The sequence below is a fragment of the Carettochelys insculpta genome, chromosome 4 (assembly GCF_033958435.1).
Source record: "Carettochelys insculpta isolate YL-2023 chromosome 4, ASM3395843v1, whole genome shotgun sequence".
NCBI lineage: Eukaryota > Metazoa > Chordata > Testudines > Carettochelyidae > Carettochelys > Carettochelys insculpta.
In genome coordinates this window covers 31,697,560-31,712,912 of record NC_134140.1, presented here as the reverse complement: position 1 = coordinate 31,712,912, position 15,353 = coordinate 31,697,560, and positions in this window count along the sequence as shown.

The following is a 15,353-nucleotide window of genomic DNA, read 5'->3' as shown; positions in this document are numbered from 1 at the left end:
GTACCAAAACCCTGAATACTTGGTATCCTTAATGATCCCATGGCACTTGTTGCAAAAGCAGTAGCATTAATATCAACATTTTATTTAAATCATAGTATAAGCAATCACTTCCTGCCTACCATTATCTCTGTAGTTCCAAATGGATTGAGTATTATTTATTTCCTAGCTTAATCTGTTGTAGCTTTGATGTGAATGTTAAATCATTGCTGCATTTCACTGTAGAAATGGCATTTATAATAAATGCATGAATAAATAAATGAATAATGCTACAGATCTTGCCCATTTGCAATTTCATGTCAGAAACAGGTAGAAAATTGTTTTTTCCTTCTCCAAAAGAACAGGCTTCAACCACTAAACAGAAAACAAATATCAGTTAGCTACTGACAGTGTCGAGTCTATGACACAGAATTGAGCAGTTCTGATGCTATCCAGTAGAAAGCACACTAACTACTTAATTACAATGCAGATGTTCAAGTTTAGCTAATGGATAGCACAGGGCTGTGGTAGGCTAACTTTGAGCACAAAGATTTTTAACCTACTTTTGCATATAAAGCTCTATGGCAGGCAATGAAAAATGATCTTTAGCAGTGATTTTGTTGTCCTGAAGATGGTCAGATTATACAGCTTTGTATAATCTTTAAATGCATACATTTTCCTCTAAAAGTACTGAGCATTTTATTTGCTGTTTATGATAACAGTGAAATCATGTAAAAATGAAGAAATCAAAAATATGTTAAAATCATGCTAATGATTAACTGTTGTAGGAGACATGATCTAGCATCTCTGTGGAGTATTTATTTTTGTGACTACATCTCAGTAAAGAGGATGAAACATACCTGATAATTTCTAGTTGGTAAATACTCTGACTCACAAGACTAAGCCCAGGAATTTTAAGAAAGGGCAAGAAAGATTTCCTGAGAAGTCTGACACCTCAGAAGTCAGCAAGAACTATTCCAAAATTAGTCACAGATGTATTTCAAGGTTATTCTCTAATTATGTCTGCTAAAATTTTGAATAATTCGTGAGTTTAATTATTAGAAGCACATGATCCTTCAGTAGAATTTCTATTTAGTCCATATAGTTGGAGTCAGCTGCTAGTCCAAATTCAGCATGGAAATTTACAAGATTTCTTAGCATCTGAAGCAGAATGAAGAAATTTCTAAAAATCCAGCCATAATGTGAATCACTAGATGATAAAAACAATCAGAATTAGTGCTTTTTTTGTAAACAAAAAAAGAGGAGCCAGTAGTCAGCTGCCTCCCCACCACTCACCCCCAGCCAATCCCATGGCTGGGACTACTGATGCGCTCATAAGTACTGGCAGAAAAAAAATAAAACACTGGAATTAGATAATATCCCACTTTTAATGTCCACCTACATTTGGTGTATGTTCTGTCTTGTACTGTACTAACCGTCTAGGCACCAGTCTTATACACCAGTCTTATATTGCTTGTAAGCTGTTTACAGCAGGGAGCATGGTTTTGTTCTCTGTTTGTACAGTGAGTCTCAGTCTATGACTGTGGCTCCTGACTGCTACTGTAATGGAATTAATACATAAAAATAATAAAGTCCACATTAATCAATATATTATGTACATCTGGATTAGATAAACACTTATGCGTGTATACCATAGCATGAGGCATTATTGACTGCTGTCCTTCTCTTCTACTTTGTCTTATTAAGATTGGATGATACACCTGGTGTTATACAATGGGCCACTAAGAACAATCTCTGCACTGATGATTTTACATTGTAAATGATAGACACCAGTATGACAGATATGATACTGTGATGGCCAAGATGATAATGTTTCAAAAAAGAGTTAAATAAGTTCATAGACGATAGGTCCAATGGCTATTCATAGGACCTACCAAATTAATGGCTATGAAAAACACATCAGAGACCATGAAATCTGGTTTCCTCCCACCCACGAAATCTAGTCTTTTGTGTGCTAAACTATGCACATTTCACTGTTTCTTAAACTGGGAGCCCTGACTCAAGGGGTAATTGGTGAGAAGTGTCACAAGTTTATTTTAGGGTATCATGGTATCTGGGAGGCCTGAGATTATTGGTTGTTAGTCAAGTGACTGCCTAGCTAGCTGGACCTTTGGTCTGACTCAGTATGGCCAGTCTTATGTTCTTATGACAACACATGAGACCCCCAAAGGAAATGTTGACTGAGAGTTGGAGCTCTTGAATTAATTTTTAGTTCACAAATGTGCACTATCTGACAATGTATTTTATACAAGTATTTGTTCATAATTGCTTGACAGATTAGTTATTGTCAACATATTTGGAACTAGAAGGATTTGCATCCTAGATATTGTTCCAATAAGTACTTGGAACTTGACATTCAGTCTGTGTGTTCAGTTACCTAAATCATAAAATATATATATTTTTTCCTGTTTGGATGACCTAATCTCTATAAAGAGGAGCAGTGCTTCACAAAAGCATTAGCCATGGAGACATAGCAAGAAACAAGTAAACATCGGGAATATTAAGATATTTAATACATTGTTCATCTCCTCTGCTTCTTCTGCTGTCCAATCAGAATATTACATTTGTTTATTTTACAGATTCCATTTTTTTAAAAATAGCTGGATTTCTTCTTGACTGAGGAAGATTTCTTATACCACATTTCCATATGTTCATAGAATCATAGAACTCTAGGGCTGGAACGGATGTCAGGAGGTCATCTAGTCCAGCACCCCAGCCCAAAGCAGGATCAACCCAACTAAATCATCCCAGCCATGACTATGTCAAGTTGGGACTTAAAAACCTCTAGGGATGGAGAGTCCATCACCTCTCTTGGTAACACAATCCAGCACTTCACCACCCTCCTGGTGAAATAGTTTTTCCTAATATCTAAACTACACCTTTCCCTCTATAACTTGAGACCATTGCTTTTTGTTATGCTATCTGTCACCATTGAGAACAGTCTCTCTCCATCCAAGGTGAAAGGTGCTATCAAATCACCCCTCCTCTCTTCTGCAAACTAAATAAACCCAAATCTCTCAACCTGTCCTCCTTGGTCATATGCTCCAGCCCCTTAATCATGTTAGTTGCCCTCTGCTGAACCCTCTCCAATGTGTCCACATCCTTTCTATACTGAGAGGGTCAGAACTGGATGCAGCCTTCCAGAGAGAAGAGAGCCTAAATGCAAACAACAGTAGGAAAGATTTTAAAACTATTAAAGGGTTAACACAGACTATAGAACACAGAATAAGCACTATACAAGACAAAACTGGCAACTGCCTTGCTGAAGAGAAAGATATTATAAACAGATGGACAGAATACTGCTCTGAGCTCTGCAACCATAACTCCAATGGAGATCCCAACATTCTGAAAGTTAACAATCCAACAGAAGAAACAAACTTTTCCAGCTTACGGGAGGAAGCTGAAGCAGCCATTAAATTGCTAAAGGCAGGCAAATCAACTGGCATAGATAACATCCCATCTGAATTTGTAAAAAATGGAGGTAGCAGTATGGTTGACATACTCATGATGATTTGCAACAAAATATGGCAGAGTGGAGCACAGCCAACAACTTGGACTCAATCGCTAATTATAATGCTTCCTAAAAAAGGAAACCTACAGTTATGTGAAAATTACAGGACCATCAACTTAATTAGCCACCCTAGTAAGGTGATGCTGAAAATCATACTGAACAGGCTAACACCCCAGGCTCAGAAGATTATTTCTGAAGAACAAGCTGGTTTTTGATCAGGCACGTGTACCATTGAATAGATTTTCCACCTTTCTGTACTCTGTCAGAAATACAATTCACATCAGCAAGAACCGCACCACGTTTTTATTGATTTTCAAAAGGCCTTTGACAGAGTTTGGCACGCAGCACTGTGGGCAACAATGAAGCAATTTCACATCAACACTAAACTCATTGACATAATTAAAAATTTATACAAAAAGGCCAGTAGTGCAGTACTATTCAATGGTGCCATTGGTGCCTGGTTCGGTACCACTGTTAGGAGTATGACAGGGCTGCATACTCTCTCCTACCCTTTTCAACATCTTTCTGGAATATATCATGATAGATGCTCTAGATGACCACACTGGAACCATAAGCATTGGTGGTCAATCTATAACCAACTTATGCTTCGCAGATGACATTGTTGGACTGGCAGGGAATGAAAAAGAACTAGATAACCTTGTTAAATGCCTAGCTAAAACTTCAACAAAATATGGCATGGAAATAAATGCAGAAAAGATAAATCTCATGACCAACAATCCTAAGGGCATATCCGCACAAATATACATAAAACAACAGAAATTGGAAGAAGTAAAACAATTTAAATACCTAGGGTTGATCATCTCTGATGCAGGTACAAAACCAGAACTACTCGCTAGAATATCAATAACAACTGCAGCAACGGCAAAATGAAAACCAATCTGGAAAGACAAAAGCATATCCCTAAAGTCAAATTAAGCCTCATGCAAGCTCTTGTACACTCAATTTTTTTATATGCTTGTGAGACCTGGACACTGACGGCAGAACTAGAGCACAAGATCAAAGCCCTTGAAATGAGGCTATACCACAAGCTTCTTAACATCTTACATGGCACATATTAGTAATAAAGAGGTCAGAAACATCATTAACTCAGCAATAGGACCTCATTATAACCTAGTATCCAGAGTGAAAAAGAGTAAACTAAGATGGTATGGACACGTAACGAGATCATCAGGCCTGTCCCAGACCATACTGCAAGGTACAGTCAATGGCAAAAGGAGACGTGTCAGACAGAAAAAGCAATGGATAGATAATATTAAAGAATGGACAGGGATGACCTTTGCTGCAACTCAAGAACTGGCACACCACTGCCAAAGAGGGAGAGACACTATAAAGCACGTTGTCATGAAGGTGCCCCAATGACCTCGGCCAAGGGACTGATGACGATGATGAGATTTTCTGGAAATGCTTCTCTTAATGCATCCCACTAAGCCATTTGTCTTCTTGGCTACAAGGGCACACTGTTGACTTATATCCAGCCCCTCATACATTGTAATCCCCAGGTACTTTTCTGCTACATGGCTACTTAGCCATTTGGTCCCCAGCCTGTAACAATGCTTGGGATTCTTCCATCCCAAGTGCATGACTCTGCAATTCTCCTTGTGGAACCTCATCAAATTTCTCTTGCCCAATCCTCTACTTTGTCTAGGTCACTCTGGAACCTATCCCTATCCTATAATGTATCTACTTGACCACCTAGCTTAATGTCATCTACAAATTTGCTGAGGGCGCAATCCATCCCCTCATCCAGGTCATTAATAAAGATGTTGAACAATTGTGGCCCTACAACCAATCCTTGGGGCATTCCACTTGAAACTGAACACCACCCAAATATTGAGCCATTGACCACTACCCACTGGGCCTGTACATCAATCCAGATTTCTAGGCATCCTACAGTCCATGTATCCAATCCATAGTTCCTTAATTTTGTGGGAGACTGTATCAAAAGCTTTGCTAAAGTCAAGGTATACCACATCTATTGACTTCTCCACATCCATAGAGCCAGTTATGACTTGCCTTTGGTGAATCCATGTTGACTACTCTCCCCTCTCCTAAGTGCTCCAAAATTGATCCCTTGAGGATCCCCTTCATGACTTTTCCTGGGACTGAGATAAGGCTGAGCAGTTTATAGTTTCCTGGATTGTCCTTCTTTCCTTTTTTAAAGATGGGCACTACATTTGCCTTTTTCCAGTCATCTGGGACCTCTCTCAAACTCCATGAGTTTTTAAAGATAAAACCCAAAGGATCTGCAATGATATCTGCCAATTCCTTCAGTACTCTTGGATGCATTAAATCTGGACCCATGGATTGGTGTGTGTCTAGCTTTTCACACCCTCCCTAAAAACCTTCTTATTGTTAACATGCCTTTAGAAGCCCTTCTTGTTGCCCTTCACATTCCTTGCTAGCTGCACTTCTAATTATGCTTTCACTTTCCTGATTACCCTGATACCCCTGGCATTCTCCAGACATATATTTATACCCCTCCTTAGTCATCTGTCCAAGTTTCCACTTCTTATACCATCCTTTTTGAGTTCAAGCTCACCAAGCATTTCCCACGTAAACCAAGCTGGTTGTCTACCGTATTTGCTTTTCTTACTGCATACAGGGATGGTTTGTTCTTGTGCCTTCAATAAGACCTCTTTAAAATACTGCCAGGTCTCCTGAACTCCTTTCCACTTCGTATTAGTTTCCCAGGGGATCCTCCCCATCAGTTCCTTCATGGAGTCAAAGTCAGCTCTTCTGAAATCAAAGGTCTGTATTTTACTGCTGTTACTCAAGATGATCCAGTCGTTCCACGAAGACATGACAGGAACCATCAAATATGACGGCGCTTTATCAGATGCTTTCAGAATCAGGAGCGGCGTCAAACAAGGATGCGTGCTTGCTCCTACATTGTTCGGGATCTTCTTCGCACTCCTCCTGAAGCATGCCTTTGGATCTTCAACAGAGGGCAACTTGCTGCACACAAGATCTGATGGGAAACTGTTTAATCTTGCAAGGCTGAAAGCTAAGTCTAAGGTGTGGGAAGTCCTCATCAGAGACATGCTGTTCGCAGACGATGCTGCTGTAGTGTCTCACACAGAAGACCAGCTTCAAAAACTGCTGGATCAGTTCTCCAAAGCGTGCAAGGACTTTGGGCTTACCATCAGCCTAAAGAAGACAGACGTACTCGGTCAAGATGTTGCTGAATCCCCAACAATCAGCATTGACAACTATACATTAGAGGTCGTCCACGAGTTCGTTTACCTCGGGTCCACCATCACTGACACCCTGTCGTTGGACACTGAGCTAAATAGGAGGATCGGAAAAGCGGCCATAACTCTGTCCAGACTCAGCAAGAGAGTGTGGAATAACAACAAGCTGTACACTCACACCAAAATGCAAGTCTACAGAGCCTGCATCCTCAGCACTCTCCTTTACGTCAGCGAGACTTGGACCCTGTATGCCTGCCAGGAAAAGAGGCTGAACATCTTCCACTTGCGCTGCCTCAGGCGCATCCTTGGAATATCACGGAAGGACAAAGTGACCAACACCGCCATCCTCAAGCAAGCTGGAATCCCAACCATGCACACCCTCCTCAGGCAGCGTCGGCTCCACGGGCTTGGCCGTGTCCACAGGATGAATGATGGAAGGATTCCAAAAGACATCCTGTATGGTGAGCTAGCCTCTGGCAAAAGACCTCCCGGATGCCCCCAGTTGCGCTACAAAGATGTCTGCAAGAGAGACCTCAGAGAGGTAGACATCGAGCTGGACAACTGGGAAGAACTAGCAGATGACCGCAGCAGATGGAGGCAGGGGTTACACAAGGGCCTTCAGAAGGGTGAGATGAGGATCAGACAGCTAACAGAGGAGACGTGAGCGCACAGAAAGCACACTAAGGACTTGCCAGACACCCACCACATCTGCAAGAGATGCAGCAAGGACTGTCACTCTCATGTGGGTCTTCATAGTCACAGTAGACGCTGTAAATGAAGTCCTCAATTGAAATAAAGGGCGCGATCCATAGTCTGTGCAGACTGAAGGATGCCTACTACCGTATTTTACTGCTCACCCTTCTTCCTTTTGTCAGAATCCTGAAATCTACCATCTCATGGTTGCTGCAGCCCAGGTTGCCACCCAGTTCTATTTCTCATACTATTTCTTCCCTGTTTGTGAGCAGCAGGTCAAGCTGCGCATGGCCCTTGGTCGATTCCTTCAGCACTTGGATTGTCTGTGTGCTCCCAATAAATGTCTTAGTGGTTAAAGTCTCTCTTCATTGCATGTTTACACCAGAGGATCAGGTAAATACACACCAATGTGAATATGCATTGTAAATACATTAGGCTGGATATAAATAAGCTCATTCATGCAAGAATACCAATGTATATACAAATGCAACCTTGTTCCTAAGTGTCTGTGCATTAGAAGAATAGTTTGCACAAATGTTAGTGGTACAGTGGAAAAAAACAGATACAAACATGATTCTCTCATCAGGAAAAATAATACTTAGTGTTGTGGACACCACCAAAGACAGTTCATGGTTTTCTTTCAGAGGAATAATTGTGAATATATTACTGTCATATTTTCCTGGATCTTTCTTCAGCCATTAGAATCCCAAATTGCTTCTGAATGAATTTTCCTACCTCTCATTCTCCTGGGATTCACTCATGATAACGTCCAGGAAGAAACAGGCATCTCAAATCTCTTGGTTTGTGTTCGAAACTAGACCAAAAGATAAGGAAAAAGGAAAAGATAAAACAACATCCTGTTTCTCCTCTCAGAACAGAAACTATACTAAAAATAACACATTACAGTTATGTTCTCCTTTACTTCCACAGAAACAACTAGACTAACAAAAGACTAACACTTTTATTAGAACATAAAATTTCATTACAGAAGCTCACTTCCTCAGACGTCTGAGTGGGCTATATCTCATGACAGGTTATGCCCTAATAAATATGTTAGTCTTTAAGGTGCCATCAGACTTCTGGTTCTTTTTGTGAAAGTGAAGGAGAACACAATTATAATGCATTATTTTTTTGCTGAGACAGACTAACATGGCAACTTCTTTGTAACTTGAACTACACCCTCTTGTACTACTTGTACTAAATCCTCTGAAGTTGACAAGACAGGGCTGTGGCACTACAGGGAAATCTGCTTGATGAAACACTTTCTGCCATGAAAAAAAATCCATGTGGCTCAAGATTTCTTTGCATTTGAAGATACTTGAATATGCCCCTGTACTCTTCACGTTCTCTTCTGTATTTCTTGCCCACTCTCTTGTGCATAAGGAGGGTCTGGATATTGCAAAGTTTCTGCTCTTCAAGAGACAACAAGGCACAATCAGTACCTTCCTACTTTACTCATCTTTATACCTCTTTGCACTTTGATCTGTCTTCCTCTTCTCAAACATTAAATGACCTGCCTCTTCTCTTTTAAATTCCTTCTGACACAAAAAGTGTTTCCCTATAAAACATTTTAACAATGCAATACATCTCCACCATCTCAAACTTTGTACCATCAGCTGGTATATTATGTACCTGAACGGTTTTCTTTATCTCCAAAGTAGGCATTAATCTGATCATGATAGGAACTATATCTTCTTGTATGTCTGTGCAGTATCTGGCACACGGAGAAAATTCTATATTTATGTGTCATATTCAAACTTATGAACCCAAATAAGCTGTGGTCTGTCCGCTTTCATATTATACATTTTATAGTCTGATTTGTACTGTCATTATATGTTTTTGGAATGGCTAGATGCACCCAATTCAATAATTTATTTTGCAGAATTTCTTTCTTTGCCATGTAAGATTGCTGAAGGTCTAGATTTTTTTAACAACTACAAAAATAGTCAGTCCCAGGATTTTAGGGGGAGATGGTGGATGAGGTAGTATGTTTTGTTGGAATAACTTCTGTTGGTGACAGAGCTTGAAACCTTGTCTTTCTGACCAACATACGTTGATCCAATAAAAGATATTTCCTCACCTACCATGTCTCTTAATTTTATGCTTTTTGCATGATAACATTGAGCCATTAGATGTCTCTGTATGGTATATAAAATTCCAGATAAGGTGTGGCTACAAGTAAACGAATGAGAAAAAGCTAGAACTTGAGCTAGGTGGACATCTATTTGTTTGCATTTGTAAATGTTTTGTTTAATAAATGCTTTCTCTTTATAATGGACTATTAATATTATAGTGCTAGCTGGATCCAGAATAGTGTAAAATGGCCCTATTATAGGAAAGAACATGGACTCAGTTTTCTCCCACAGCCTAGAAGAAGTATCCTAAATATTATAAAATAGGCTTTTTGTAATGATATTTCAGGCCTGGGAAAAATCAGGAAGAATCAGAAATCTCAAAAGAAAATGTATGTCTGTGGGAAGCTTTATGCAAATTTTGTGCACTCTGGAGCATCAAATAAAGCAAACAGAATCATTTGGGACAAATTCCTGGCCCTACTAAAGTCAATGGGAGCATTGCCTCTGAATTTCTGTGTAGTTATACCCCATAATCAAGTGCCATTTATAGTCTAGTTTGTGTTATGTTGAGAAGCAAAATGTTCTGAAAAAGTGGAAGTAGCAGAGCTAAACCCTGCACTTTTTAAGAACATAAGAACATAAGAACGGCCATACTGGGTCAGACCAAAGGTCCATCCAGCCCAGCATCCCATCTGCCGACGGTGGCCAATGCCACGTGCCCCAGAGAAGGAGAACAGAAGACAATGATCAAGTGATTTATCTCCTGCCATCCATCTCCTGCCCTTGTTCTGAAGGCTAGGGCACCATACTTTATCCCTGGCTAATAGCCATTTATGGACCTAACCTGCAAAAATTTATCAAGCTCTTTTTTGAACCCTAATAGAGTCCTGGCCTTCACAGCCTCCTCGGGCAAGGAGTTCCACAGGTTGACTGTGCACTGTGTGAAGAAAAATTTCCTTTTATTAGTTTTGAACCTACTACCCATCAATTTCATTTGGTGTCCCCTAGTTCTTGTATTATGGGAAAAGGTAAATAATTTTTCTATATTCACTTTCTCCACACCATTCATGATTTTATATACCTCTATCATATCGCCCCTCAATCGCCTCTTTTCCAAACTGAAAAGTCCCAGTCTCTCTAGCCTCTCCCCATATGGGACCCGTTCCAAGCCCCTAATCATCTTAGTTGCCCTTTTCTGAACCTTTTCTAATGCCAATATATCTTTTTTGAGGTGAGGAGACCACATCTGCACGCAGTACTCAAGATGTGGGCGTACCATAGTTTTATATAGGGGAAGTATGATATCTTTTGTCTTATTATCGATCCCTTTTTTAATAATTCCTAACATCCTATTTGCTTTACTAACTGCCGCTGCACACTGCGTGGATGTCTTCAGAGAACTATCCACTATAACTCCAAGATCCCTTTCCTGATCTGTCGTAGCTAAATTTGACCCCATCATGTAGTATGTGTAATTTGGGTTATTTTTTCCAACATGCATTACCTTACACTTACCCACATTAAATTTCATTTGCCATTTTGCTGCCCAATCACTAAGATCCTTAGCTGTTTATTTTGCTGCAACTATTCTAACTCTAGCTAGAAATTCAATTTCCTTCTAGAGAGGCGATGAACTGAATGGCAAAATATATGGTATCGCTCTTTTCATCTGTATGTGTAAAATCACTAGCACAGGAAGAACTCGATCCCTGATTGAGTCCCCAGGTTCCCACAGCAATACAATACAATAAAATACAATGGAATACAATACATTTCTAAAATGGTACTTTAAAGTGAATGGAAAACAACCCTGGGAGAGGCCAAAAACTTGGTACATGGACCAGGTATCAGTGGACTTTAGAGAGACAAATTAGCCCAACAGCCAAGCATACAATCATCGTTACCTGTAGGCAGAGGGTTTGGGTGGCCACCCAGGAGAGATTCAGTTGCTAGCCTACTGATTAGCAGAGCACCCACAGCTATCCACAACTGGCAGCATGTGTTTCTATGGTAATGCACATCTGCGCATGCCTTGGTGCACAAAACAAAACATTCTTCCCATGGATGGAAAAAAATTAGAGGAAACACTGCATACAATCATAAGTTTAGAAGAAAGTTTTCAAACCTGAATGTGGATGTGGGAAGAAAGAAGAAAAAGAGGTACTTCCTGGTCGTTGTGATGTTGTTGCTGGAGCATAAGGTGACTTGTTTAGTCATTTGCTGTGCAGAGAATTTCCCCACAACGACAGTCTGAGCCCTATACCAAAGATTAATTTTACATTGAAGGAAAGAATAAAAGAGAGGATATAATGGGTTTTGTTAAAGAAATTAAAAAGAGAAACATAAAAAATTGTAAGGTAGACCATCGTAAATATCATCTTTTGCAACTCATTTAACACTGTTGCATTGGTCAGGTCCACCAAAGCATTTGAATCAGTTGTAGAGCCCTGTGGACCATCCTGTCAAAGATTGGCTGCCTCAAAAAATTCATTAGCATCTTGAGCCTGCTTCACGACAACATGATTGACACACTATTGAGCAAAAGCAAATCCTAAAGGGACCCCTTTGAGGTCAAAATAGGAGCCAAACAAGGTTGCATCATTGCCCCATTACTGTTCTGTGTCTTCATTGCCCGGATCCTTCCCCTCCACCTCATTGATGGAGAGCTTCCAGATGGCATGAAGATTGTCTATAGAAAGAATGGGAAGCTTTTCAATCTCAGGAGACTGAAGGCTAAAAGCAAGACCTCCACAACCTAGATCATTTGGGTGGATAGCAACATGGGGGCTGCTCCTTCTCCCGCAGCCCTTCAGAACATCTGAAGTACCTTCACTGAAGGATATGAGAATCTCAGCCTCACACTGAACTTCAAAAAGACCAAAGTACTCAACCAAAACTTGCCAACGGTACATTATCATGTACCTTTTACTGAAGTGAATGGAGAACAGCTGGAAAATGTAGAACACTTCCCATAACTTGGAAGTCATCTTTCTTCTAAAGTTGATATTGATGGAGAAATCTAGCATTGTCTGAACCATGCAAGGTCTGCTTTTGTCTGTCTGAGACAAGCGGTCTTTGAGAACTGGGACATATACCCCAAGACAAAGCTCCTTGTACACTGTGCAGCAGTTGTTCCAATGCTACTGTACACACGTGAAACCTGGACAACATGCAAGCATAATCTGAAGGCACTTGAAAAATATCATCAATGGTGCCTCAAGAGAATCCTAAATATCTCTTGGGAGGATAAGTGCACAAACACTAGTGTCCTGGAAGAGTCAAATATGACCAGCATTGAAGCTATTATCACTCATCAACAACTTCATTGGACTGGTCACATGGTTTGGATGTCTGATCAGCACCTCCCAAAACAGATTCTGTTTTCTGAGTTGGAGGAAAGACAGAAGAGGGTTGGAGGGGGCAGCAGAAGTGATGCGAGGACATGCTGAAGGCACACATGAAAAAGTGCAGCATCAGTGTTGACACTTGGGAGAACCTTGCACAAGACTCTTGCCAATGGAGAACGGTAATCTGTGAAAGGGTGGTGCAATTTGATAGGCCCTGCCACAGTGCAGATGAGGAGAGGTGGGGAAGCAGAAAATAGCATCAAAAACTGCCCCGTGCCCTCCAACAGCTCTCAACACCTGCCCCTTCTGTGATCAGATCTGTGGCTCCAGGACTGGGCTGATCTGCTATCAACAGACGCACAAACAGGAGGGTGACATGAAGATGTCCTACTTGTTACCTTGTGACTGCTAGGAAAAGAAAGAAGAAATACTGTTGCATGTGGAAGACAGAACCATACCCTGAAATCACCTTTATTCTTCCATGCATTAAAAATTAAATATTTTAAGCACTGCCGAAAATAAGCATAACCAATTACAATGCCAAGTCTTACAACAGTGAATTTGGACTACCTTGGTATTACATGTGACGCAGAATCTAACAAATTTCAGAACAAACATCCTGGAAACAATTAACAGTAAGTAAGTCACCCTGAGCAAATACTGTTGATATTTTAAATTGCATTTTGAGCTACCCACAGCTACTTAATAATCTGTTCCTTAAATTTTTTGATGCCTGGAGCAAAGAGAAAAGTTTTTTCAGCCCTGCTGAGTGAGAATTTAATGCTATGAATCATTAGCAAGCATACATATTAGGGCTGAAAAATAATTGTTTGGTTTACAGTCACTTAAGGCTATGGCCTCGATCAGGCCTCAACTGTGGTACATTAGAAAAGCATATAATGAAGTATAAATACAGTTTGTTTATATGTCACTGAAAGAAGCATATGTTCTAGAATTAACTTCCAAACAAATGTGTGATATTGTTGCCAATTTCTGAAAGACAAATCCCATTTCATTTGTTAAACATGATTTAGATTACTTTTAGAACAAACCTGATCAGTAAACATGCATGGATTTTTGGTATTTTTATCTCTACTTGCTCTTCTTTTTTAAAAGTAAATATTTTAAGAATAGGATAGCCACAATAAGAAATGTTAAGGCTAGCAAGTTTTCTTGTGATCATCTAGTTTTGTGCATTCCACAGGTCACAGATCTTCACCCAGCAATTTCTGCATCAAGATTGCTCCGTAATATATTGGATTTGCTACTATAAGATCATGAGCCACATCAATTTCTATTTATTGTTTAGCATTTACACTTCAAATGTATTAAAGGTCATCTGCAATGGGAAAAATAATTATAGCTTCTGACCTTTTTGGCTTGCTAGTTTATTTTTCTTTAATTGCTTCTTTTTTCACTAGAATTCCATGTCTTAACCTGCCAGAGAAGGCTGTACCATTATGGGACAGGCAGAAAGGTGATGACATCACAAGAGCCACAAATGTTGAAACTGGGGCTGTTGCTACACTACCACGATCCCCTCAGAGGCGCTATGGTAATGAGGCAATTTGAAGCAAGCTAATGAGGTCCTCATATGCATATTCAGCACTTCATTAGCATAATGAGAGTCATACAAATAAATTTCAATTTTCAGATTAACAGTGAAGATGGGGGAAACTTTGAAATAGGCACCCTGCCTTGACATGACTTTACTCCATTCTAGTTCTGCAGGAGTCAGGGAATGTCAAAGTGGGGCACTTAGTTTGAAGCTGCCCTGCATCTTCACCGTCAATCTGAAAATCGAACTTTATTTGCACGGCCACCATTAAGCCAATGAGGTGCTGAATATGCATGTCAGCACCTCATTAGCTTACTTTGAATTGCCTCATTACCACGGCCCCTCTGACTGGACCATAGTAGTGTAGCAGCAGCCTAAATCATTAAGAGAGGAAGCAAGTTTTAATCACACAGTTTTATGTTTGGTTTTGTTAATGCCTATTTAAATTCACTGACTACTTGGGGAAAAGACAGTTCTTAAAAGTTAGCAACAAAGCCAGCTTGGTTAGCCTGAAATCTCCTGAAGGATAAACATTTCTTAGGCAACCAGTTGAGATACTCTTTATATTTTTAAAATTAAAAAACCCCAGAGACCTGCACTCAAAAAGAAGCAAATCCACTTTTGTCTCTTCACTTATAAAAATTCTACTGCAGCCCAGGGAAGTTGTCAGTAGTAGGCATGTTAACAGCTGGGCAGACTCAGCTGACATTTTACCAATTCTCAAATGCCATAAGGACCCTGGGATACCAGGCTACTAACTTGTGCTGGAGCTGGGGGCAGGGAAGATTAATAATCTGGTGGCCAGAACTGCTTCCTTGACAGCCTCTTCCCCCGTGTTCTGTACACACAGCGGTTCTTGGCACAGACAAGACTCTTGCTACATCATGATTTTTTTGAGGCAAGGATTATATCACTGTGAATTGCCCAAGTTGTCTTTGGTTAAATAATAATATAACACCC